Genomic DNA, 19,027 nt, shown 5'->3' on the forward strand with positions numbered 1-19,027 from the left:
AGTGGGCCATGTATCCTGTGGGGTAGAGATAAAGGAAGTTTCCAAAGGATTTTTTTAAATTTTTATTTATTTATTTATTTGTTTATTTGTTTGTTTATTTATTTTTAGGAATTTTTTTTTAAAGATTTTATTTATTTATTTGAGAGAGAGAGAAAGAGAGCAAGTGGGGGAGGAGCAAAGGGAGATGGGCAAGCAGACTCCATGCTGAGCACGGAGCCTAACTCAGGGCTGGATCCGAGGACCTTGAGATCATGACCTGAGCCAAAACCAAGAGTTGGATGCTTAACTGGCTGAATGACCCAGCCCCACCCCACCCCCCACCCCCCACCCCCGCAAAAGGAATTTTTATGTGTTAGAGAAGAAGACTTACAGGATCCTGGGGGTGTTGAGCTAAGTTTGCCTTTGCCCTTAGCAAAGTATTAACATCGAGGCAGCTGGGTCCCTAGAGGAATGTCACTCTGCCTGTTTCAAGGACTTGTCCAGGGGCTGTAAGTAGTAAGAAAATTTAATTTTTTTCTTCTGCCTTAGTTTCTCACATCATAAAAGCCAGTCCATAGTTGTTTACTTCTTAATTTTCACTCAAAATTAAGGTTTTTTTAAAGTGTTAAGAATTCTCATATAAGTAATTATAGCTACTAGAAATAATAAGTCCGTATGCAGGGCAAGTAGGATGTGTGTTTTCAGTAAGAGAAGGTATGAGGAAAGGAGATGCATTTTTGTTGAGGGAAAAGGAAGTAATTTTGTCCTAAAGTGAGGCTGGTTGTTTCAGAATGGGAAAGAGGAAAAACAGGACGGAATCTGAATGTGAAAAAGAAAATTATAGGGGCGCCTGGGGGGCTCAGTCGTGAAGCATCTGCCTTCGGCTCAGGTCATGGTCCCAGGGTCCTGGGATCGAGCCCCGCATCGGGCTCCCCGCTCGACCAGAAGCCTGCTTCTCCCGCTCCCCCTGCTCGTGTTCCCTCTCTCGCTTCTCTCCCTCTGTCAAATAAATAAGTAAATAAAATCTTTAAAAGAAAAAAAAATTATAGAAGGTTTCTGGAAAACAAATCTTGGAGAAGGAATTTTATGTGCGGTCAAGATGGTTAAGATTGGAATAAATTTATTTAAATAAAAAATGAGTTTTAATATCAAAAGTACACTAGCGCAAAATTAGAATTGATTTCTTACTGTTGAAAAAACAAACTTTTCTTGGACTTTCAGTTTGCTTTTGGCAACAGATTGTGAAGTTTCTTTACTTTTTAAGCAATCTGCACAGAAAACAAAACTTTTGTGTCTTACCAAAGCAATTTACTGTGTTTCATGTTACCTTTCTCATCACATCTGTGATTACTTAAGAAAACGGAGTCGTCTCTATTAAAAGAGCTAAGGTTTAAAAAAAAAAAACAAAACAACTATTTAGGGCGCCTGTGTGGGTCAGTCGTTGAGCGTCTGCCTTTGGCTCAGGTCATGATCCCAGGGTCCTGGGATCGAGTCCCGCATCGGGCTCCCTGCTCAGCGGGAAGCCTGCTTCTCCCTCTCCCACTCCCCCTGCTTGTGTTCCCTCTCCTTGCTGTCTCTCTCTGTCAAATGAATAAATAAAATCTTAAAAAAAATTAAAAAAAAACCCACCCCAACTATTTAACTCTCTGTATTTGATTGTAAAGTCTTTAATTGTCACATTGGTTAAATAGATAAGTATTGGTTCACAGTGACCCATGATCCTTTTTGACTAAGTGTTTTTAAACCTTTCGGTATTTTTGATAAACTTCTCCAAATCAAATTCTAAGTGAAGTATTTTTGACCCCAAATTAACTCTGAGATTTTTGGGAGGGGTCCTGGAACATCTCAAAAGATCTGTTTTCTCTCCTTATAGAAAGAAATGTTAAACTAATAAGATGTATGTGTAAAGTTAAATTTACATGGGAAGTGTCGTCAAATAAGAAGTAATACTAAGCCTTCCTTATGTTGAATTTGTACAGGAATATGTTATAAGTGTTCCAGAAATTATATGAAATTCCTAAAGTCTGATATCTCCTGGTATAATGTTATCATCATAATTCCAGTTCATTTTTAAATGTTGTGTAACACAAAAATGACCAAATTTCCTTGTCAATTCCACTATAATGAACTCTCATCAGATCTTTAGTAGTAGGCATTTTTTGTCTTTTGTCATTCACAGATAGTTATTGTTTTACTCAGGTGCTTTTGCAATAATGTTCCTCCCGAAGTATGTCATCTTCAAGGAGATTCATAAATACGACTTTGGTAAGTAAAAGTTTATGACAACTTTAAGGTCATAAAACTGAACTGGATAAGAATTTCCACAACTACTGGAAAAAATTGGATTCAAGCAGACTATTAATCACATAGAACTGAATGAACTAAGGAGGATGACTGTAATTCTTTATGATTTTTTATTTGAAAATTGTGTTTTTGGATGTTGTGTTTTCCAAGATTTAAGAAACCTTTTCTTAAGCTATCTATGACCTACAGCAATTTGGTAAAACATTCCTTTATAACAGAGATGAAACATTTACCTTCTCTCCCTGCCCGATTCCTCCAGAATTCAGAAACTCTTGAGTATTCTTTTCACGGCAATATAATTAGTTATTCACATAAGTTCAATAAGAACTTGTTCGCCTTGAAACAGGACACAAGTGGAAACATTGGCTCTATGGCTTTGACTGGAATGCATTATTGGAGAGAGATGTGTATAGACTCATATAAGTCCAGACAGCTATCAGGAACTCCTTGGAAAGTCAGCCTAGTGCCTTGCTTATAGGGTTCCCAGCGGCCTTACCAGGTGAGTAAGGAAAGTCACTCCCTGGCAGGCCCACGAATGGCTCAGGATATCTGAAGGGACCTCAACCCAAACTATAGTATTTCAGGTAAAAATCTCATAGTGAGTCCTTGGCTTAGCTTCCTGGCCTCCGGCTTTTAAGAGTTCGATCTGAAATTACTTATGAAAATTTCCAGCTAAGCAGTCTTAAAAAAAGAGTTTATATGATCAATCACTATCCTTGCTGCACTTACGTAAATAAACAATCAGGCCAAGTTTAATGCAAACAAACTAGCTTTGCTGTGATTATCTGTGGTTAAAAAAGAAAGAAGGGGGCTAATTATAGAAAGAGAAATTATGCTTGCACCTTTGTAGAGTTTAGATTTTAATCTTGTTAATTGTCTTTGAGGTTTTGTAGTACACCTGTTAACTGGACTGGATTCTGAATTCTTCTAGTTCTCAAACATCTGGCTATGACTCTCCAAACTAACGTTTCCAATTTTCTCCCACCCTTCCGATTTGGGATCAGTTAAAACAAAGGCTGTCCACGAATCTCCTTGGAAGGGACTAGACCAGGTCCTCCTCACTGCCCCGATGGCAGCCAGGCTTCAGGGACCCAAGCCTTGGGTACCCATCTCACAGCCGAAGAAGGCTCCTCCTGACACCTGGTCCTGTGCAGACGCTGGAGAGTCTCTGCCTCCGATGACTAGAAGGGAAGGAGCTGACATCCATCCATCAAAGATGCCAGGTCAAGACTTGCTACTTTAACTAAACATTAAACCCTTTCATCTTTTCTTTCTTTCCTTTACTCTGCACTGGCCTGAGACCTATGCAGTATTTATCAAACTCGATCCCAGACAAATAAGATTTGTTTGTTAGTTAGCCTTTTGCTCTTATTTTAAAGTTTTTCACCCATAGTCAGAAACCACAGTCTCCATCATGCAGAGCCGTTGGAATCCTCTAAGCTTCCTTGGTAACTTAGTGCACGGTCAATATCCGTGAATGCCCCATGTGTGCTCTCAAAGGATGGGTAGTTTCTGTTTCTTGGGCATTGAGAGTAGAGATACTCTCAAATACATTAGTATATGTAACAAATTGACACTAGCTCATGTTTAGCAATGGTTTATTCAAATATTGCATTTCAGGACTAGGCTGAAGATAGGTATTTCCTTAGGAGAAACATATGAAAGGGGAATTGAGATCTCGAAGGCCAAGAAGACTTTAAGGCAGAAAGCATTATAATATAAAGGCTTGGTTGATGTTAGCATGTGATATTAGCATAATGGTAAAAATGGTCAATTACCTGGAGATACATAACAATTCGAAATGAGTATAGATTTATTATAGCTTAAAATGTATAAATCACAAAGCAGCAGAATTATGAAAAGGAATGAACAATTTCATAGCCTTAGTGAGATATTTACAAGAGCCTATGTTGGTGAGCAATACCTCAGACAGAAAAAAATATTACATGAAGAATATAGAAGAGCTGGACAGTTATAAGCTTGTTGTAATGGACAGAAAATAAAATTCTGGTCTCAGACGTTTAGAGAACATACATACATTTTTCTCAAACACACATGAGGCATCTATAAAAAAAACCTATGCCCATAAAACACATCTTTGCAAATATCAAAGGGAGGCAAGAATGAAAACAGGAGGCCAGTGAGGAGGTTATTGTAGTAGTTCAGGCAAGAAGTAGGGAGAAGAGTTTGGATTCGGGGTACCCTTTGACGGTAACAGTGACTAAGTTAGCTAATGGACTGGATGTACAATGCAACAGAAAAATTAGAATCAAGATGGTGCCTTTAGTTAACAATACTGTATCATAAAGTGGTTAAGAGAGTAAATCTGGAAAGTTCTCAACACAAGAAAAAAATGTAGCTATGTGAAGTGATGGACATTAACTAAACTTATTGTGGTAATAATTTCATAATATGTACATGTATCAAATCATTATGCTGTACACATTCAGAAATAAGACCCAGGCCCAAAATGGAGTCTAAGCCCTATAACACCAAACCAAGACTTAATAAGGGTTTTGGCTTTCCCAGAAATGGGATCTTAAACCAGTCAATCAGGAATCACCTGATCAGGACAAGTTAGGTCATCTGCCTGATAGACCCTGCCATCCCCTAAAGGAAAGTAGTTGCAATAGTCAACCTGCATTTTTGCCGTAATATAACCTCCTTGTTCTCGCTATAAAAATCCTTTCTTCTGGCTATAAAAATCCTTCATTTTGTATAATTCCTAAGAGGTCCTTTCCAACCACTAGACTAGATGCTACCCAATTCATAAATTGTTGAACAAAGTCAATAAGATCTTTGAAATCTACTCAGTTGAATTCTTTTGGGGGGGGTGTAGAGGGAGAAGGAAAGAGAGAATCTTAATTTTGGGCTTGGAGTCTGACACGGGTCTCCATCTCACAACCCTGAGATCGTGACCTGAGCTGAAATCGAGTTGGACACTTAACCAACTGAGCCACCCAGGTGCTCTTGAATTTTGTTTTTTAACAACACCTAAAACTAATACAATACAATATGTCAAATGTATCTCAATTTAAATCGAGGATGATGGCAAGGCGCTTGGCCTCAGCAACTGGAAGATGGAGTTCTGTTACAGAGATGGAGATGGGGGTGGCAGACTGGGATGGGGGGAGCATGTCAGGAACAGAAGTCTGCCTGACTTACAGGTGGAAATGTCCAGTGGGGCAGTCAGGCACGAGTCTGGAAGTGAGGGGAAAAGTCTGGCCTGGGGCTAAGGTTTGGAAATTGCCATCCTGTCAAGGATATAACATCCGTGGGAGCCATGGCACTGGGTGAGATCATCTCAGGAAGGAGTGTGGACAGAGAAGCAGTCTCAATACCTCTGATGTTTAGGATCCAGAAAGATAGGAGAACCCAGAGGAGATGCCGGCAGGGAGGCAGGAAGGGAACCAGGAGGGCTAGGAGACCAAGCTGCCAAGAGGAAAGAGTTTCAGGGAGGGGGTGATCTCCTCTGCCAAACCCTCAGCCAAGTGAGAGGAACACCAATAAGGTGCATGTTGTTGGTGACCTTGGCCAGACAGCTTCCAATGGGGTGTTGGGAACAAAAGCCTAATTGTAGTCAGTTCAAGAGAAAGAGGAAAACAGAGGAGACAATGATAGTTGGGGCATGTGAGGTCAAGCTGGGGACTGTTTTTCTTTTGTTTTAAGACAAGAAATATGCTAAAGAAGGATCCAGGGGGAGAGAGGAATAGGTGACATTGCAGGACAGAGACAAATACAGAAGAGAAATCCTTGAGTAGGTGGTAGGGGGTGAACCCCAGCAGTGCAGGGCTGAGCCATATGGAAGCCAGAGGCCAAAGGAAAAAAGCAGTAAATACTGATTCCATCCTTACTTAAAATTTTGATATTTTGCTCATTATGGATTTTTTTGCATGGGTTTTGATTTTAAAATATTGCATTTAAAATTATTTATGTTGATTACTGTGTTCTTTGGTGCTCTCTTAGATTATGCACCTGAAGCCCTGTGGAGGGGAATCTTAGGGAGAGATTTCCTAGTACAAGAAGGAAGTGGGAAGGGGGCGGGTGTATCAGAACAAAGGGCATGGGGCCTCTCTTAGGATCGGCAGGAGCAGCCCCGCAGGCTGACAGGCATCCCCCAAAGTCCAGGAACAAGGATCTGTGGTTTGTGTGGGCGGCTTGGTGGTGGACCACGACCCAGACTAGAGAGTCAGCTTCAGCGGGGACAGAGCTCCCTCTGGTGGGCCTGGGTGGCAAAGACAGCTCAGAGCGGACGGGGCTGGGGGGTCTGGGGTGTGCAGGGGCGCCGCTGACCCGGGAGCGGGCAGAGGAAGAGAAGCTCTGGAACAGACCAGAGTGGCCAGAGAAGGAGGAGGCCAGGCCGCCGATAAAGGAGCAGGTTTTGAGAAAGAAGTGAGTGATCAACGGTTTCAAATGTCCGAGAGGCCTCATTTAACGTTGGCCAGATTATTGGCCACAAGAGGGGCAAATCAACACTTGTAAACCTCTTCAAGCATACGACATTTTCCAAATGAAGACGAAAAAAATGATCTTCTATGTGGAAAGTTCCTGAAGGAGTTAGGGCTTGGACTTTTAAAAGCCTCTATTATTGTTCTTCTATCCTGAGTGTAGGACCAAGGCCAAGAAACTCCCTTCGTGAAATTTCACCTGCGGAACCTGTAAGTCACGTGAAATCTCACCTCAGGCATATTCCTGACACTTTTAAGGTTCTGACTATCAAGAAGTGACCTTCTTTACCACTGTGAGGCTGGGCCCTTAAAAAAAAAAATAAGCAAAATAAACAAAATGTCAGGGAAGTTGGGGAGTGTAGAAGCTAAAAAGAAGCTAATGTCAACCCTGGGCCGCACTGCAGGTTTTTCTGTCCCTGAGCATCTGATTTATGGGGCCTTTGGCACCGGGCCATCCATGAGGGCTGGCCGGCTGGGGACGGGATGGATTTTTGAGTGACTCAGAGCAACTTTGGTTCCTTTTGAGACGGACCGAATTCCAGCTTTGTGCCAACAAAAATATCAGGACTGAGTTTGCCAGCTCTATTATCCAGAAGGTGGGCCGGAAGTTGGACACTGTTACCAGTCTCACCTAGACAGCCGGAGGTAGGGACGATTTCTTTCTCGTTGGAAGTGAACACCTCCAGCCTGAAGGGGTTAGGATACACACAGACCTAAAGCAGACATCAAACCCACATTGTCAGCTCTGCTGGATGGCAGGAGCACCAAAGCCAGGGCCACAAGCAGGGTCTAGCACTGTAATTTTGCTTTTCGGTGAGTGTTAGACAATAATTTCATTTTAAGCTATTTTGCAGCATAGCTACCTTTAGAATGTAATGGTTCTTTTTTTTTTAAGATTTTATTTATTTATTTGAGAGAGCGCACGAGCAGGGAGGAGGGGCAGAGGGAGAGGGAGAAGCAGGGTCCCCGCAGACCAGGGAGCCCAACACGGGGCTCCATCAGAGGACGAGGATCATGACCTGAGCCAAAGGCAGATGCTTAACTGACTGAGCCACCCAGGTGGTCCTTTAATGATACTTGACTGGATATAAAGATTGCTAAGAATCCCGTGATGCCAGCATGCTGGTTTCCTCCAGGAAACTGAGGCAGCCCAGCAGAATATAAAAAATGGAGTGAGGGGCATCTGGGTGGCTCAGTCGTTGGGCGTGATCCCAGGGTCCTGGGATCGAGCCCTGCATCGGGCACCGGGCTCCTTGCTCAGCTGGAGGCCTGCTTCTCCCTCTCCCACTCCCCCTGCTTGTGTTCCCTCTCTCGCTGTGTCTCTGTCAAATAAATAAATAAAATCTTAAAAAAAGAAAAAAGTGGAGGGAGACGTGAGTACAATCAACACTCCGGTGATGTGGCAAAAAGTAGAAGCCTTACGGGGTCCAGCCACATGAGCACAACCTCTGCCCAAATCACTGACTGACCGATAACTAAGCTATGCAGATACCAGGAGATCCCAAAGTTAGACTAGAGTAAATAAGAACAGAAGAACTAAGGAGAGACACCAGTGACCACACACATCTGGAGACACGAAGTACAGTTTAAGTCTAGCTAAGATGCTAAGGAACATGGGGCGCCTGGGTGGCTAGACAGTTAAGCAACTGCCTTCTGCTCAGGTCATGATACTGGAGTCCAGGGATCAAGTCCCGCATCAGGCTCCCTGCCCAGCAGGGAGTCTGCTTCTCCCTCTGACCCTCCCCCCTCTCATGTGCGTATGCTCTCTCTCTCTCTCTCAAATAAATAAAATCTTAAAAAAAAAAAAAAGATGCTAAGGAACAGCTGCACCAGCAACAATCCTCAGCATCGAATGCTCCAACACGCACAAAGGGATAGAAAGTGTGACCCGTACTCAGGAGAAAAGAGTAGTCAACAGAAACTGATTCTTCATGGGCCCAGATGCGGCATTTATCAGATATTTCAAAGCAGCTATTAAGAATATTTGCAAAGAATTCAAGGGATTGCACTGGTGAGAGTTACTAAAAAAATAGAAAATCTCAGCAGGAAAACAAACTATGAAGAAGAAGAAGAAGGAAATTTTACCATTGAAAAGTAAACTAACTGGAATAAAAATTTTATTAGAAGGGCTCAACAGCCAGTTTGAGATGGCAGAAGCAAGAATCTGTCAGTTTGAAGATAGATGGATTAAAATGATCTAATCCAAAGTAGAGAGAGGGAAAAGATGGAAGAAAAATGTACAGAGCCTCAGAGACTGAGGGACAACGGTAAGGGTACGAACATACGTGTAATAAGGAACCTGGAAGGAGAAGAGACAGAGAAGCGGAAACAAAATATCCTTCAAAAATGAAAATGACTTTCCTCGGTCAGTGCTGGCACGGCTTGGGTGCCCATTTGGTGGAGATCTTTGAAGTGTCTGGTCCTAGCTCTGATGAAAAACCCAAGAAAGGAGTCCAGACCGAGAACAGTGATGTTGTTAATGTGAAGGCAAAGGGCAGGATGGTTCTGTGGTTCAGTTGAAGATTAAGAGGCATATGCCACTTGGTAAACTAATGAAAACCTATTGTGAATGACGAGGTTTGTCAATGAGGCAGATCAGATTATGATCTGATGGGCAGCCAATCAAGGAAATAGATACACCTGCGTAGTTGGAAATAGAGGGCAAAGGTACAACTGGCGTGTTCCCACAGTGGCCAGGAAGTATCTACTAACTGCTACTTTAGTCCAGAATTCTGTTCCCACAGGCCAAGACATGTTCTCAACTGGAAATTTGCAATTTGGCTCCACTACATCTTGAATAGTTTTCCTGTTCTTTCATTTGCTCTTTCATTTGCTCTCCTCCATTCCTTTATTGTGTATGAAGTGATTGGGGCATATACACGAGCATCTTGCTTGGTTGTTGTTGTTGTTGTTTAAAGATTTATTTATTTATTTATTTGACAGAGAGAGAGAGAGAGAGAGAGAGAGCACACAAGCAGGGGGAGCTGCAGGCAGAGGGAGAGGGAGAAGCAGGCTCCCCGCCAAGCAGGGAGCCTGCTGTGGGGCTCAATCCCAGGACCCTGGTATCATGACCTGAGCCGAAGGCAGACGCTTAACCGACCCAGGCGCCCCTGTTGTTGTTTTTAACTAAATGGCCAATGATGGATTTTCATCAACATCAGATGGAGATGAATTAGGGAAAAGTATTGTTTCTATAAAAATACCCCCTTTCTCCATTAGAAACATGTTCATTTAGCTCTAATTTTATATTCCAATAAGTTATTAGTGCTCTCTGATTTAACAAAAACAATAACAAAAATATTCCTGCATATCTTGGGGGCATCTGGCTGGTTCAGTTGGTGGAGCATGTGACTCTTGATCTCAGGGTTATGAGTTAGAGCCCCACACTGAGTGTAGAGATTACTTACAAATAAAATCTTAAAAAAAAAATACCTGCATATCTTATTAGGAGAAGTTCAGTGGTTTTCATTTGTCATTGTAAAATCAAAGACAAATGTATAACTTTTTTTCTATGTAGGTGTATTATATGTATGGCAATGTCTTTAAGTAGTGATAAATTATGGGCGCCTGGGTGGCTCGGTTGGTTAAGTGACTGACTTCGGCTCAGGTCATGATCCTGGAGTCCGGGAATCGAGCCCCGTGTCGGGCTCCCTGCTCGGCGGGGAGTCTGCTTCTCCCTCTGACCCTCCCCCATCTCATGTGCTCTCTCTCTCTCTCATTCTCTCTCTCAAATAAAATCTTTAAAAAAGTAGTGATAAATTCCTTTTATTTATAAATATTTTTCAGTAAGAAAAAATATATATTTATTTATTTTTAAAATTTCAGTATAACTGGGACGCCTGGGTGGCTCAGTTGGTTAAGGCTCTGACTTTGGCTCAAGTCATGATCTTGGAGTTCTGGGATTGAGCCCCATGCTGGGCTCCACGCTCTGTGTGGAATCTGCTTCTCTCTCTCCTTCTGCCCTCCCCCTGCTCATGCTCTCTCTCTCTCTCTCAAATAAATAAATAAAATCTTTTTTAAAATTCCGGTATAATTGACATACAGGGTTATACTAGTTTCAGGTGTACAATATAGTGATTCAACAATTCTATACATTACTTAGTGCTCATCAGGATAAGTGTACTCTTAATCCCCTTCATTTATCTCACCCATGGCCCGACCTACCTCCCTTCTGGTAACCACCAGTTTGTTCTCTATATTTAAGAGTCTGGGATTTTTGTCTGTTTGTTTGTTTGTCTCTTTCTTCCTTTGTTCATTGGTTTTGTTTCTTAAATTCCACATGTGAGTGAAATCATATGGTATTTGTCTTTCTCTGACTGACTTATTTCGCTTAGAATTATACCCTCTAGGTCCCTTCATGTTGTTGCAAATGGCAAGATCCCATTCTTGTTTTATAGCCGAGTAATATTCCAGTGTGTGTGTGTGTGTGTGTGTGTGTGTGTGTGTGTGTATCACAGTGATAAATTACTTTTAGAGGATCCCAGGTAATTTTCTCTTTAAGTCAAGTATATTGTTGTTTAAATCAATTTCTTATTAAAATTTTTTTAATTAAAGCAAAAATAAAGACAAAGAAGAACACTTCATAACGATATGAAAAAGATATAAAAATTGTAAACGTAGGGTGCCTGGGTGGCTCCGTCGTTAAGTGTCTGCCTTCGGCTCAGGTCATGATCCCAGGGTCCTGGGATCGAGTCCCGCATCGGGCTCCCTGCTCAGCGGGGAGTCTGCTTCTCCCTCTGCCTGTGTTCCCCCTGCTTGTGCTCTCTCTCTCTGACAAATGAATTAAAAAAAAAAACTTAAAGAAAAAAAAAGAAGAAGACTTGAACAACACTACCAACCAATTTGATCTAACAAATAAATATACACAACACTCCACCCAGCCACAGCAGAGTGTCCATTCTTTTCAAGCACACAGGAAACATGGTCCGAGATAAACCACATGCTAGGCCATAAATCAAGTCTGAGTAAATGTCAAGGGATTAAAATCATACAAAGTATTTTCTCCAACAACAGGACTAAATTAGTAATCTATAAAAGGAAGAAATCTGGGAATTCCCAAATATTTGGAAATTAAACAATGCACTTCTAAATAATCTGCGGGTCAAAGAAGATATCACAAGGGAAATTAGAAAATATCTGGGATTGAATGAAAAGACAAACACAAATTAAGCGTCTGCCTGCGGCTCAGGTAGCGATCCCGGGGTCCTGGGATGGAGCCCCACATTGGGTTCCCTGCTCAGCGGGAAGCCTGCTTCTCCCTCTCCCACTCCCCCTGCTTGTATTCCCTCTCTCGCTGTGTCTCTGTCAAATAAATAAAATCATAAAAAAAGAGATTTTATTTATTTGAGAGAGAGAGAGGGAGAGCACAAGTGGAGGGAGGGGCAGAGGGAGAAGGAGAAGCAGACTCCTGGCAGAGCAGAGACCCCGATGCGGGGCTTGATCCCAGGACCCTGAGATCATGACCTGAGCTGAAGGCAGACGCTTAACGACTGAGCCACCCAGGCGCCCTTCTATCAGACTTTTAGGGAAGAAATAATACCAACTCTATATAAACCCTTTCAGGAAACAGAGGAGAAAGGAACATTTCCCAACCTGTCTTAATAAGGTTCATATTACCCTGATATCAAAGCCAGACAAAGACATGACAAGAAAATAAAATAATAAACCAATATGACCCATGAACATAGACACAAATTTTTTTTTTAGTTTTTATTTATTTTTAGTAATCTCTGCACCCGATGTGGGACTCAAACTCATGACCCAAGATCAAGAGCTGCATGCTCTTCCGACTGATCCAGCCAGTCGGAAGAGCAGCCCCCAGACACAAAAATTTTTAACGAAATATTTTCAAATTGTATCCAGCAACATATAAACATGATTATACACTATGACTAAATGGAGTTTATTCTAGGAACACAACATTGCTTTAACTCTAAAAATAAAGTAATGTATCACATTAATAGAACAAAGGAAAAATGCATGATTATCTCAACTGATGCAGAAAAAGAATTTGAAAAATTCAGTTCTCATTATGATTTTAAAAAACTCTCAACAAAGCAGGAATAGAGGGGATTTCCTCAGTCCAATAAAAAACATCTGCTAAAAACATACAGCTAACATCATACCTAATGATGAAAGACTGACTACTTTTCTCCTATGACCAAGAACAAGAACAAAGACAAGAATGTCTGCTCTTACCACTCTTACTCAACATTTTCTGTAGATTCTAGCCAGTACAAAAAGGAAAGAAAAAAATTGAAAGCATACAGATTACTTTTAAAGAAATGGACCCTAGGAAAAAATTAAACTGTCTTTATTCATAAATGGCATGGCCTTGTATGGAGAAAATCCTAAGGAACTTATAAAAAGAAAAAAAAAGTATTAGAACTAAGAAGTGAGTTTAGCAAGGCCATTCAATCGTAGATCAAAATATAAAAACCAGTTATAGTTCCATAAACTAACAATAAGCAGTCAAAAATGAGATTTAAAAAACAATGCCACTCACCAAGGCATCAAAAAGAATAAAATACTTAAGAGCAAATTTAGCAAAAGAAGTGCAAAACCTGTACAATGAAAACTGGAAAAGATTGCTGAGAAATCTGCTGAGAAATTACTGAGTCAGTTAAGCATCTGACTCTTGATTTTGGCTCAGGTCATGATCTCAGGGTTGTGAGACTGAGCCCCACGTCAGGCTCTGTGCTGGGCATGGAGCCTGCTTGAGATTCTTTCTCTCCCTCTCCCTCTGCCCCTCCCTTTCTCCCCTCCATCTCTCTCCCTCTTTAAAAAAAAAAAAAAAACCCAATTAAAAAACTGGCAAAAGAACACATATTTCACTGAAGAGGATCTATGGATGGTTAGATAAGCATTTGAGAAGATGGTCAACATCATTAGCAATTAGGGAAATGCAAACTAAAACCATGATGAAATATCACACCTATTAGAACTAAAATAAAGAAATCTGACAATACTAAATGCTGGTAATGATGTGGAGAAATGGAATCTCTCATACATTCCTGATGGGAAGGTAAAACGGTACATTCACTGGAAAGTAGTTGGGCAGTTTCTTGTAAAATTCAACGGATGCTTATCACTCAACTGAGAATTCATACTTCTAAGTATTTATTCCAGAGACACAGTTAGGTTCACATAAAAACCAGGGGAGAAATGGTTATAGTAGCTATATTTGTAATAACCCAAACTAGAAAAATCTGAATGTCTTCCAACAAGAGAATGGATAAACAAACTAGGGAACTCCCAAGCAATGGAATATTACCCAGTAATAAAAGGAATGAACTATTGATGTGTGTATAAAAACTTGAGTGGATCTCCAAAGGTTTCATAGTTTATGATTTTATTTATGTAACATTCTTGAAATGGCAAAATTATAGAGATGAGGAACAGCTCACCAGCTGCCAGGGGTTAGGGATGGAGGAAGGGAGTTTCTTTGTGTTGATGGGACAGTTCTGGATGTTGATTATGCTGGTGGCTACATGCATCTGCACTTGTAATAAAACTGCATATAACTATGTACAACACACACACACATACATACACAGTGAAAAATGAATAAGGTCTACAGTCTGGTTAACGGTTTTGTCTCAATGTCAATTTCCTTATTTTTATATTGTACTATATATGATTGTGTTGGTAATTATTAACGATATACATTTGTCAAAACTCACTGAACCATACACTTAAATAAGTGATTTTTACTGTGTGTAAATTATACCTCAGAATGCTAATTTTAAAATATAAAATAATAAATAGTACAGTCACTGAGAAAGAGGAAGGAAGGAAGGGAGGGAGGGAGAGGTGGGGGAGGGAAGGAAAGAAGAAACAGTAACTTGGGGGTAAACAGAAAGCACCCAGAGCAAAGGAAACACACACACACACACACACACACACTCACACACACGTACACGCACGCAACAACAACACATTCATGTCCTCAGAAAGGTAGGAGAAGATACTGGATCCATGCAGTAAAAATCAGATACAAAAAAAAAAAATAGGATACACATGAATTAAAACTGTGACAGCAAATTTGAAAAACACAGTGGTTAGAAGGCTTAAGTTGAAGAAATCTCCCAGAAAGTAGTCAAAAAGACAGAAATGGAAAATGAGAGAAAAGATAAAATTGGATGACCCATCTGGGAGGTCTAGCATCTGAACGGTGGAAGCTCCAGAGGGGAAAAAGGAGGAGAAATTAGAGAAATCAGAGGGGAGAGAATCCTCCCCAACATAGGAGAATTTCCCAGACCTGAAGGGAAACGTGCTTTGAGACTGAAAGAACCCAATAAATGCTCAGCACGACAGTACTCACTGTGAAATTCAGAACACGGGGGACAAAGAGAAGATTCTAAAAGCTTCCAAAGACGACTGGCTCCTGAGAGCTCATTGTTAAATTTTGGGAATTTTGCAGCCAGTTGCTAAATTATTGGTAGCATGAAATCAGCCCTGATGGGAATATTTACATCATTATTTATATCATGGAATCTGCTAAGGGGGAAGCTGGCTTACCGGCATATTTCTAAATAGTTAAGTAAATTACAGCATATAATTTATGCAGGCGTTAACAATAATAACTATGAAGAATGTACAGAAACGCAGCAAATGTTGGGGCACCTGGGTGGCTCAGTAGGTTAAGTGTCCGACTCTCAGTTTCAGTTTAGGTCATGATCTCAGGGTCCTGGGATAGAGCCCTGCGTCCGTCCTCTGCCCCTCCCCCCCCAAATAAATATGTAAATCTTAAAAAAAAAGAAACAGAATATGTTGACATAACATTATGTTAGGTAAGTAAACAAAAAGTGTAAGCACACTACAAATACAATTACGGTAAAGTATATTCATAGGGGCAGAGACCAAAGGAAATAAGCACAGGAAAAAAGTTATTTTGTTACAATGATGCTAGGAGTGTTTTAAAATTTACTTTACAGGCGCCTGGGTGGCTCAGTCGTTAAGCGTCTGCCTTCGGCTCAGGTCATGGTCCCAGGGTCCTGGGATCGAGCCCCGCATCGGGCCCCCTGCTCCGCGGGAAGCCTGCTTCTCCCTCTCCCACTCCCCCTGCTTGTGTTCCCTCTCTCGCTGTGTGTCTCTCTCTCTCTCAAATAAATAAATATGATCTTTAAAAAAAATAAAGTTTATTTTAGATGATCTTTATTATTTGTATAAATAAGATTAAAAACCTTTGCTCAGTTCACCCTCTCCAAGCACCTACAGAACAAAGCTCAAACTTGCTTAATGAAAATCCTACAAATGATGACTTGTTCCCCTAAGACCTTCTAGGAAACGAGGCAGGTAATTTTTAATTTTGTTCTGCCTGCCCACCCCGGGGTTATCTTGAGGAATCCCCAGCATCCAGGGAGAATCTGCACACCCTACTCCCACGTGTGTCTCTGTGGTAACGCTTATCACTTGGCTGGAGGTGAGTTATCCCTTAGCTTAAAAGTCTGCTCTCCAGGGAAGAAACTGTCTTCTTGGCTGCACACCGTAGGCACTTTAAGCAACTGTTCAGTGTTTGCCGAGGCAGGGTAGGATGGCCATGATAATGCTGCCTCTTCCATGAAGCCCTCCGGTTTCCCACACCACCACCACCCTTCCGGGAGAAATCACACTGTCCCTCTCTCGTGCTGGCATAGCACTTGCTATGACCTTGGGCGGATGGACTTCTCTCTGTAACTCAGCTTCCTCATCTGTAAAGTGGAGGCGAAACCGTACCTGTGCTAACAGGTTATCGTGAGGATTAAACCAGGTTGTGTTTTCGACACCTTGTGCCAAGTTCATGGTAAATACCCAATAAAAAGAAGCCACTGTGATGATCATTTTGGCATCTGCCTTGCTGTCTCCTATCGCAACATGTAAAACTCTCACCTCCCCTATTAGACTGAAAACTCCTCTTGGGCGAGCAATATATCCTGCTTATCTCCGTATGCTCCATAGCGCATGGCATGCTGTCTGGCCACAGCAGACATCTGACAAATGGTTCCTGAGTGTGCACAAAGAAGCACACACGGAGGCCATACGCATGTGCAGGTGTGTGCGTACATTTGTGGACACACCTGTACCAATACGTCCTTTTGTTGGCTGGGCTGTCTGGTCTGCAACGTTCACGGACCACCTCCACCTTCTGGAAGCGCAACATTCCCCGGCGTGGCTCCTGTGATCTTCTCTGTCTTGGATCTTCACCGACTTCTCTGACTACTACTGCTCAGCCTCCTTCACGCCCCGGTCCCTCCCTCATGGCCCTTAAGTGTCTGGTCCCCCCCCCATAGTGCCATCTCAACTCTGCTCTTCTCACTTTGGGCACTGTTGAGGGATTCATCAAAACCACAGAAGAGTATAGAAAGGTTACAAGCCTGGGGGTCGCCAGCCTCACCCTCCCTTCTGACCTTCAGACCTGCAAAGCCTGCGCTCCTTCCTTCGCCTCCCTCCCTAGGGCCCGTCACCAGCGCCGTGCCTTCATGGCTTTCAATGACAGCTCCCAAATAAGGATCCCATCCTCCACCCTCCTCTCTGGGCTGCAGCCATGTGTCAGCTCAGACCCCTCCACTTTCTCCCTGGACCCTGCTGCCACAGTGAACTCTCCTGGGGTCACTGTGAACAGAGCGGTGCATACACGGATAGATACCTAATAAATCAACCATTGTATCTTAACTGTAGAACGTAAGTGGTAGGTGTATTAGTGTTTGTGGCAATTCCTTCCACTTCTGTGCTTCAGACTTTTCATAAGATATCGGGGGACATATCTTTCACTGATGTCTTTTGACTTTTTGGATAAAACTCAGACTCCTTCATGGAGAACATAAGATCCTCTGTGATCTGGCCACTGCCTCCCTCTATAACATCATCTGCTGCCCCTCACACATGTCCCCTTCCCATAAACCATCCCAAATTACTTGGAGCCACTGGGAAGGGTTGGGGTATTTCATTCCTCTATACCCACGGACTTGCTGTTCCTGATTCCCAGAATGTTCTTCCCTGTGTTCTTCCTCCCAAACTCCTGTGTGCCCTTCAAACTCATCTCAAGCAATGCCTCCTCCAGGAAGCCTTCCCTAAACCAGTTCCAAAGCTCCTCATCTGGTTGCCATGCTTCTCCCCTGGCTCAGCAAAGGTCTGTGGCGTGAAGGGCCCCACCTAGGAATGGCTTTGTAGCTCTGCTGCCTCACCGGGACACCGGCCCCAGGACTCGGCTCTGAATCACGGAGGGTCTCTAATTTCTCCCCTCAGAGGAAGTGTCCTCAGGCAGTTCCTCTGCGTGTGCACGACAAACACACTTGGCTGGCTGAGCGGATCCGACGCTAGATCCGGACAGGCCAACCCGGGGAGGCCCACCGAGCCCCGGGGCCTGCAGGAGGGGCCCCGCAGCCAGGGGTGGAGGCCCCCCCTCCCAAGGAAGAGGTCCAGGCTGGGGTAGGGAAGAAGGCGGGGCCTGAGGCCGTGCAAGTCTGTGTCCCGGGCTGGGGACGGAAGTTGCTGAAGTACCATTAGTTTCAGTTTTGTTTCTCTCTCAGGCACCCAGCCTCAGCCGTGTCCAGGCCTCGGGGGGGGGACCCCCACTCCCCGTCCTGGACCCCAAGGTCAGCTTAGGCTTGGTAAGGAGGGCCGGGGAGGGCAGATGAAGGAGGAGCTGAGCTGGAGGGAGTGGGGGGAAGGAAGCGGGAGGAAGAAGGAGGGGGAGGGGAGGGACCGGGAAGGCGGGAGGAGAGGGGAGGGTGGGCGGGAGCACCCCACCTCGCCCCACTCTGGGACCAGAGGCCTGACCTGACCTGGGAAAGACCCCCCCTCACTCTGTGGCCTCTCCCTCCAGTCCCCAGAAGTTTGGGGGGACCCCCCCCTCCCACCGGCAGTCTCTTCCTGGAGGATTTTGCCACTGTGCTGGCATCTGGCGGTGGGGGGGAGTCACAGATGGACGCACACAATTCAGAGGCTTCTAGGAAAGCGAGGCCCCTTGCAGCAGGACAGGCAGAAAGGCCTCTAGGAGATGAGGCACGGGGCCTGGTGACCCCGAGGTCTAGCAGCTGGAAGGACAGCAGGGCAGCTCCCTCCCCTCAGCCTTCCTTCCTTCTGCTCCAGAACCCCTACCGAGGTAGGCCGGCAGGAAGTAGGGCAGGAAGTAGAGCCCGCTCACCCCTGATGCTGCTCCCAGGGTCTAGAAGAAGACCTGTGTGGGGGGCTGCAGGAACTGGGGCCCCCTTTTCCTGCCCCAGCTGCCAGGAGTCAAGGTGACCCTGCCCACCTGGACCCTCCCCTGCGTCCCTTCTCTGCCTGCCCCCCCCCCCCCCCCCCCCCCCCCCCCC

The 19,027-nt window shown here is 43.6% G+C and overlaps 1 protein-coding gene and 1 long non-coding RNA gene across 4 annotated transcripts in view; both read left to right on the forward strand.

Moving 5' to 3' along the window:
- Window positions 1–389: 389 nt before the first annotated feature.
- LOC141371056 (uncharacterized) lies at window positions 390–3,526 on the forward strand. Its single transcript, XR_012375671.1, has 3 exons — window positions 390–488; window positions 2,179–2,244; window positions 3,288–3,526. It is a non-coding gene; the product is annotated as an uncharacterized lncRNA (long non-coding RNA).
- Window positions 3,527–18,188: 14,662 nt separating this feature from the next.
- TRIM56 (tripartite motif containing 56) overlaps window positions 18,189–19,027 on the forward strand; it is an 8,048-nt gene continuing 7,209 nt past the window's right edge. Inside the window, exon 1 of one of the 3 annotated variants that reach the window (XM_025864542.2) lies at window positions 18,189–18,322. The gene's annotated coding sequence lies outside the window, so the exon portion shown is untranslated. The remainder of the gene's footprint in view (window positions 18,323–19,027) is intronic. The other 2 variants (XM_025864543.2, XM_073884282.1) reach the window with 2 other exon arrangements.

This window comes from Callorhinus ursinus, unplaced genomic scaffold, assembly GCF_003265705.2.
Source record: "Callorhinus ursinus isolate GAN/ISIS: 27379988/994484 unplaced genomic scaffold, GSC_fseal_2.0 scaffold55, whole genome shotgun sequence".
Classification (NCBI taxonomy): Eukaryota; Metazoa; Chordata; class Mammalia; order Carnivora; family Otariidae; genus Callorhinus; species Callorhinus ursinus.